This window comes from Opisthocomus hoazin, chromosome 32 (assembly GCF_030867145.1).
Source record: "Opisthocomus hoazin isolate bOpiHoa1 chromosome 32, bOpiHoa1.hap1, whole genome shotgun sequence".
Taxonomy (NCBI): domain Eukaryota; kingdom Metazoa; phylum Chordata; class Aves; order Opisthocomiformes; family Opisthocomidae; genus Opisthocomus; species Opisthocomus hoazin.
The window spans coordinates 4,051,631-4,060,133 of NC_134445.1; the positions used below are offsets into that span (position 1 = coordinate 4,051,631).

Sequence of the window (8,503 nt, forward strand, 5' to 3'; positions counted from 1 at the left end):
CTAACAGCTGATCTGATCGAAGCCCTGCAGCTACTCCCGCGGTGCAGAGCGGGCCAGCTGGGTCAGGTCAGAGGCCACCTATCTTGAGCCAGTAATACAAGCTGGCCAGCCCCAAACTACAGGGCCATTAAAAAGCAATCTTTCCTCTGGCCATAATTCTCCAGCCTCCAGCTGTTTAACCCTTCCCCAGTTGGAGGTTGTGTCTTGACCAGCACGTTTAACCGCTGTTGATGGTCCCCTTGCCCCGTTATCGGCTAAACTCGCTCCTGCTTGCTACAGCCTGCGGCAATGAGCTCGCACGTGGTGTGAGATCTTCCCGTGTCCCTGTTTCCATTAACTCGCTTGCAAACTAACATGGCCCGTTCAGAGCAGACGGAGACCGTGAGGTCATTTCACGGCAGCCAAGGGAACACCACCAGTTTGTAGGAGCTGACATAACAGCAGTGCAGCAGCACTCGGCATTCTTAGAGGAGGCTGTGGGCCTGATTCATGCTCAGGTTAAAGGGTAACGCCGCAAAGTGAGTGCAGCAAGGAAGGAGAAACGGTCGAGCACAGTCATCAACGAGAAATGCTCTTATCAAAGTTTTGTCTCGTCTGACACAGCTTGGGCAGAGTCAATGGCGCGATGCCACTTTACCCTGACTGATCCTCCATTTCCAAGTCCAGGAAGGATTAAGGTCTTACTTCCCCCAAAATACTCAGCATCCAGCGAGGCAGACATCCCAGTTCACCGGTGTCTGTACAGCCCTTGGCGCAATGTAATTGTGGACAATGACCGGGTTTCTTAATAGCTACCACGGCACAAAGAACCATCCTCACCCTGGTGACTACGCGGGAGCGAAGTTGCTCCGCAGCCTCTGGCCCCAGTTACAAATTCCAAGATCTTTTGCAAAATCAGAGCTGTCCAAACCGATCTGCTGCCCAGTAAACACTCCTCAGGAAGAAAAACAACAAAGAAACACAGAACTGCATGTGGTGCTTCAGAGATAAGCTGTCCCGCAGGCAGGAATTACGTGGGAGAGCCCGGAGTAAAACCCGACTCACCTCCCTCCACTCCCTACGCACGGAGCAATGTGCTACCAAACACGTGGCTGCAAATATTCGTCTGAATCTTCAGGCTATCGGACTGCAAAAACTCCTTCAGGTTCCGCGTGAACTGTCCGGCTGCCGAGGGTGGTTCGTCCCAGCCAGGGTTTCCAGAGGCGGTTTCTCCTGGCCAGGCACGGGGGTTGCCCACAGCAGGGACGTTTTCCATGTGCAGCTGCTGGAATTCAACACGTTCAATGTGTAAAAACGGGAGCTTGCAGGATCTACCCAAAAGAACTCGACCTGTGAACACACGAATAATTTCGTGAGAGGCAGAGATGCAGAAAAGCAGAGGCAGAGGGGCCAGACCAAAGCGGTGTGGGACCTCTTTGCAGATGACTCACGGTCAGAAGAAGAAAAGGGAAAAAAAAATTTCAAACGATTAATTTCTTACCAGAGTTTTATTACAGCTGTAATTACCAAGCTGAGATGATTAGCCCTGCTTACAGAGGGGCGAGTTCAGCTCTCAGGGAGACAAGGGGGCTCTTCCTGCAATTGCAAACACGGGAAATACAGAAACAAGGAGAACCACGCTCCCCTGATCTGGGCTGCAGCACTTGCCACCCGTCTGCTGTCGCACCGGCCAGGTATTTTATCTCAGCGTTTGTATCTCAGCCAGCAAGACACCCTGCTCCAGCACCCAGCTTTGAACCCAAATGTGACAGGGTTGGCAGCTTCCAAACAGAAGCCAAAAGGGAGGCGCAGCCCCCCCTCTCCTCTGGTCTTGTCCCGGCCTGGGACTTGGCAGCAGGATTTACAGCAGGAGCAAAGGGCAAGTCTGCAGCCTTGGACCGGCCGGGGAGCCCGGCCCGAGGTGCTGATGGCAGCAGAGGGTGCGGCGGCTCTGTGTCAGACGCCTCCGTAATCAATACACTCAACTATGACAATAATAATTGTAATTCTAATTATCTTGCCCCTGCCCACACGGCCTATGACATGAATGACTCTTTCCAGGTCTGTGGGAGGGGAGGGAAGATCCGGTCCAGCGCTGCGTGGGGCTGGGGCAACCCACGGCCGTGCCTGCTGCTCAGAGAAACCTGCTCCGGCCCCAGCACCCAGCCGTCCCCTCCCTACACCCGCCAGCACCCAAAGCCACCTCCAGCCATCGGCTCCGCTCCAGGCAGGTTTCACAAGGACAGCGTGCGAGGAGAGAGGTTTGGAAGGAAAAGGAGAAGAGGAAAAATAGTGCCAGGAGTGGGACCGGCTCTCCGTGATGCTGAGGACAGCATGGGGGGCGGCTTCACCCAGTGTGAAAAAAAACACGAGGGCCCTTCAAGGCAGGACGGAGCTTCCAGCTTCCCGCGTTCACCAAGCGAGCACCAGGAATGGATCAGTTGCGCAGAATTTGACCCCAGGAGTTAAAAATCAGGATGAATCAGATCCGGTACCAGATTTGACAGGGATTACAGACTCGCCCCTGGGCTTAGTGCCAGCGTGGCCCTGACACACACACACACACACGCGTGGGGCTGCGCGGGACCAGTCACACGGGCACACGCGACCCGGCCATGCCACGTCATAACCATCCCCACCGAGCCGGGACGGAGCCAAGCAAGCGGGCGCTTCCTCCCTCCGCCCCGAGGTGCTGACTCGGGCCCGTGCCCGCGCCGCGCGCACGCTACGAGCCTGCCGAGCCACACTACGGGGCACGCTGTTCGGTGCCAAAGCTTCCCCTGCAGCCACGCCGGGACGGCCAGCGGCTCCCGACCGCACACCACACTGCGAAGAGGAGGCTCTGGGAGTTAACGGGTCCCTGGGGGCAGCCCAGCCCCAAAACCACGCAGGCAGCAGCCGCCCCTGTGCGCAGAGACCGAAGCGGCGAGCGGGAGCAGAGCCGGTGCCGCCGAGGGGCCGGGCCCGCCCGCACGCCAAACCGCCCCGGGAGAGCCGTGCGGAGGTGTGGGCACGGCTGAACGCCCGCTTGGCGCCTGGTCCAGAACGGTGCTGGTGGCACGAGGCGAGAAGTGGGAGGCTGAGATCCGATTCACGAAAGCGGCCGGGGGGGGAAAAGAAAGAAACTCAGACTTTTTGCCCGACAGTTTGGGCACGTGGCCTCGGAGAAGCGCAGGCGCAAGGCAAGCGAGGGGCACAGAGGCACACAGGTTCTGCAGCACGAGGAGCTCCCACCCCACCTTTGTTGGATCTCACAGCAAATTGTCAGTTTGTCCTAACACCAGCCCCAGGCAGTGACACCGTCCCCTTCTCCCACTCCCGCCCCCACCAAATCCCCGCTCCCAGCTCGCGGGAGTTTCTGGGCTCACTGAGTTTAGCAGTGGCTTCGCTGCAGGCTGGGATCACTCTCCTCAACCACCAGTCCCCACCTTGGGGCAAAATTATCTGTTTCTGCAATTCCCAACGCAAACGTCCACTTTCTAACTTCCCACTTTGATGTCTTCAGCCTCCCCCCCCAAAAAAAAGATCCCAGTGCATTTTAGCCTCAGAACCTGCGTGTTGCAAAACAGGCAGATGGACTTACAAATACCCACACAACCTCATTAAGAGCTAAAGGCTCGCAGTACCCACCGAAACACAATACATCATTATTTATGCTGCAAACCATGTGAGAATGACACACAATGCAGAAACAAAATGTCTAATTAAAAGTGACACAAGAGCACAGAGCCAGATTGTAATCAGAGCGGCGGATACTGGGTGCTGTCGGAAAGGAATGCAGTCATTTGCTCCAGTGTGGATTGAGAAACACCAAGCAGTAAATCCTCACACTGCGCCTCTCATTTCTGCTCTTTTTATAACAGGGACACAGAAGAAGGAGAAGCGATTCGCCAGAGGAACAGGACGGGCTGTCAGCACGGGAACTGGCAACCTTCAGGCTCCCAGCATAGCTCAGCAGAGCAGCTGACACGGGGACGAGCAGGGAGGACGGACAGCCGAGGACACGCGGAGATTCACAGACTTTGGGACAGCCTTCAACTGAGAAAATGAAGCAGCAGTTTCCAAGACGACGCAGAGCCCCTTCATTAGGAGATGACACGATGCTGTCCGGCGTCGATCCAGTGCCCAGCAGCTGCGTCCCCGGCCCCGGCACGGGCGGCATCGCCCTGCCCCTTCGCACAGCGGGCAGGGAAGGGCCCGCAGCACCCGGCAGAAACAAGTGATGTCACCACCGCTCAGCTCGTCCTACTGATTTCTCTCGATACCTGAGATTTCCTGGAAACTACGTGACCAAGAGCGCAGCAGATGGGTTGGAAACCTTCCCGTGTGCGAAGCAGATGTGGGCACGTCCCGTCCTGCCTTCCAAACTCTTCTATAAATTCTTTGCCAGTGACGCCTGTTTTGGGGGAAGTGGCTTACAGGGCCGAGTTTTAGCTATGCACTGTTTCACCCAGAAATCAGAAAGGAGGGAGAAAGGAAGGGGGCTGGCAGGAGGAAGGGGATGTGGATGGCTCTGGGCAGGCACATAAAGGAACAAAAGGAGGAGGTAGGAATAGCAGTGAGACACTAGAAGGGTGGATGAGCACGGAAAGAAGGAATAAGTGAGAGAGAAGGAAAGAGCAGGGATGGAGTGGGGCTAAGGGAGGCTGCAGAGCTACCTCCAACCACCCCCCAAACCAGGGACCACAAAGCCCCACAGCCTGTGGTGACATTCTCCTGTCCCCAGCCAGCACGCCCCGATCCCAGCACGGGCAGGGTGGCTGCAGCGCTGCCCGCAGAGCCCGTCCGCTGGCCCCCAGGGCTGGGAAGGGCCGGACGAGGAGAGCAATGGCAAACCACACGCGTGCCCAGTTCGGGTGCAACGCCATGGTCAGCAGCGTGTCCCCGGCTGTCCCGCCGCAGCCCCGGCCGGGAATTGCCTCCAGCCCTGCCCAGCCCCTTCCCCTCGCCGCCGGGCGCTGCAGAGCGGGGCTGAGGCAGAGCTGGGCTCAGGCGTCTCTGCAGCCAAAGCCCCTCACCACAAACCCAGCCCCGGGCAGCGCCGCTGGCCTGTGACCCCGGAGAATCAACCGATCTCCAGCGCATGCCACAGAGCAGGCAAACGCCTCTCCTGCCACAGGAACAGGGCCAGCAGCCAAGTTTAACAAAAGCAAACCAAGCGCTGGACAAAACAGGCCCTCTTGTTATTTTTTTTTTTTTAAACCTGAAGTAAACTCAGTGGACTGAACCGGGCTTTCTGGAACCAGTAACCTGCAGCTGCTCTGCCCTGTCCTACCTGTGGCCACAACATCAGCCATTCCCCTGCCATGTGTCACCGGGCTTAACGTGCACGGCTCCCGCTCCAGACGCTCGTCGCGTGCCCGAGGAGGCTTCAATAAGTCCTGCTGACCCACTCATTACCTCCGCAGCTCTCTGCATCCCTCAGCCTGTCTCTGTCTTGCTTCACCTTCATCATTTGGATTCCTTGGGGCAAATGCTGATTTATTGTTTATGCTTCATGCATTACCCACACTTAATAAACAGCAATTACTTATGGCACCTTGATAAATAAATTATTCTACTATGCATACACCTGTTGAGCCAATAACCCTAAAAGGCGATTTTCCAGATGGCCAGGATAAATCTCCACGTATCAAGGGAAGGGTGACAAGACTCTTTAGGTTTGTCTGCAAAGATTTACGTGCCCCTAAGCCACCCCGTGATGGTTTCAGCCACCCCGTGCCCAGCCCCAAACCTCAACCTACCAGCCAACCTCATTGCAAACTCAACGCAACACGTTGCCTTGCTCCAGACATACCCAGAATGGGAGATCCTGGAACCACTCAGCATCTTTGGATGGCGATGACTCCATCCAGATGGATGAGACAAGCCAGACCAGGCTGCAAGGACACAGGCAAGCAACACTAGGAGAGCAGGAGGACAAGGCCGTTGAGCTGGAGGCGACCGGACCCTTCATCGCATCCTCCAGAGCCTTCTCCACCTTGTTACCACCTTCCTCTTGTCCCTCTCCTTTTTTAGCTTGTTTTGCTGTGTAGCCAAGAAGGCTGGCGCCAAATCTCAAAGTCCAGTTTTGGAGACTGGCCCATTCCAAATTGGACCAAATACCTGGCCGAGGAGGAGCATCGAGAACATCAGCAGGAAGGGAAGACACACCCTGACTCAGCACTGCCTCTCCCATAGGGCAGGGAAGACAGCATGACAGAGAAACATGTAGCAAGGCTTTGGCTGCCACTGTGTAAAGCAGCCCCTCCTTCTCCATCCTTGAAACGACAGCATGGGGTGCACAGGTTTCCGCACTGCTAAACGCACCTCGGACACCAACGAGCAGCATCATTTCGGTGCCGAGCTGCCGGGCATTGCCACAGTGATGCCTTGGCCTCACCGAAATGCGGGTGCCCCCAGGAGCCAACGCCAGCAGCCTGGATCCCTTCTTGCCCCTCTGCCTAGCACGCGGGACGACTGGAGCTTTGGCCTTGGCACCTAGAAAGGAGAGGTGAGAAAGCAGGTTAATCCTCTCTCTGCAAGGTCTTCACATCACCTGCCAGCAGAGATGACCACTTGCAAACACTTTGCTTCGAGGGTTATTGCAAATTATATCCGTCCTTCTGGAAGGAGGCAGGACTTTGAACACCCTCGCTCATCTCAGAGTAGAGCAGCCTCTGGAACCAGGGAAAACGGGCTTTCCGCCCGGCCTTTCCCAAGCATCAGTCACAGCTTTAATCCTAAGCCATCGTTCTTCCGCATCTTTCTTTGGCAGAATGATTCTGTGCCCGCCTCCAGCACCGAACAGAGGATGTGGGATGCAGCACACGATGCCACGCAGGAACCGGGACTCAACAGGCACCAAGCGACGTCTCGCACCTCCACCTGATCACCGGGAGAGCGTTTTGTGCCATTCCCTACCAGGAGACGCCATTTCAGCCAAACCGGACATCCTCACAGGCTGGGTCCCGTGTCAGAAATTTCATTTCAAAGAAAAAAAAAGGGGTGGGGGGTGGGGAGAGGAAGAATTGATACTTAGGGAAAGGAGCAGGGCTCGATGCTCGGGCAGATGCGGTTGCTGATGTGACGGCCCGCAGCGCTTTCTCCGCAGCAGTGCTTTCTGGGGTCTTGCAAAACACAACCGTGCAACACCCTGCCTAGCTCGGTGCAGAACACTGCTGCCAGCCGCTATTGCACTGAACTCACCTAAATCCACCTCCCAGGGAGCCATCCCAACTGCCCTCAGCACCAAACGAAGCAAAAAACCTGCCAGGTGACCCCATGACCTGATGCTAATCAGGAAGACTGCTGTGCCTGCAACCCCAAAGCCACAAGCGAGGAGCCCACGATGAGCAAGATAATCTCACCTCACCTTGCAAGAGCCATGAGCTTTGTCATCTCCCAGCCACACATTCAGTTTTAATCCTTAAAACAAATCGTCGGGATTAAACAGAAAAGTCCTGACGTGGATTTGTTGAGTGAGGGACACAGTATTCAGATAGATCACTGGGGGAAATGTTTTCCCTGGGAAGGGATGCGCTGGGCATGCAGCACACTGTTCTGGGCAAAATATTAAAACCACGCATGAAGTTTAACCTACTAGAACGGGTCACCTTGTTTCTGAATTCCTTCTTCAGACAGAAACTACTACATCATCAGTTATGTTTCTTGTTGAAGCAGGTCTGTGACAGATCCAAGCTTTCCTTCACTTCACTTGGCAGGGAAATTCCCAGCTCATCTTCCAACACAGGGCAGAACCAGACTGTAAACCAGCAGCTTTCCCACAAAATGGAAATTCTCCATTTTGGCCAAAGAGAACCATCCCCTCTTCCTGAGAACGCTCCAATGCAACAGACAAAAAGAGGCAGAAACGGGTGCTCCTCTGTCCTGACTTTTCACATGAGAAACTGAGGGAAAGCAGGAAAATGTTTTCCAGAAAGCCATGTCCAGCATTTATTTACACCTAGGTCCAAACAGGTATTTAAGGGCGTGCCACCTCAGCAGCCTAAAATTCATTAAAAGACAGTGGTTTGGGGTGTCAGCTTCTCAAGGGCTGTCGAGGAGTGGGAGTGCGGCGGCTGACGGTGGACTTAGGCACTTCTAAGAACCAGCTTGGTGTCTAGAGGTTCTGAAGCTCTCCATCGTTCCCAGACCAGATGACAGAATAACCTCAGGGCTAGATGACCTTTAAAGGCCCCTTCCAACCCAAACTATTCTACGATTCTATGATGCTCGGCCCCCACACCCAGAGGTCTCAAAACCAGACCTATCGTCCCTAAAACACTCAGAGCACCAGAAGTTTCCGCGATCTGCCTGTGTGGTCAGAGGAAGACCACGAGCACCTCTCATCACAAGGAGCTTGAGATGCATTTCCAAACTCCTACCCTCAGCCAGTTCAGACTCTTTCTTTGTGATTTTTTTTTTTTTGGTGGGGGAGTGTTTGAAATCATAATTCCTTCCTGCAGATTTTGGCTGGAAACCAGCCAGGGGCTGAAGGCAGGCTCCATGTGCCAAGCAGAAGCACAGCGGCCATGCTCAGAGC

The 8,503-nt window shown here is 55.2% G+C and overlaps 1 protein-coding gene across 1 annotated transcript in view; it reads right to left on the minus strand.

Moving 5' to 3' along the window:
* Positions 1–8,503, minus strand: part of LOC104338532 (keratin, type II cytoskeletal cochleal) — a 66,023-nt gene that overhangs the window by 15,137 nt on the left and 42,383 nt on the right. The gene's annotated exons all lie outside the window — the stretch shown is intronic.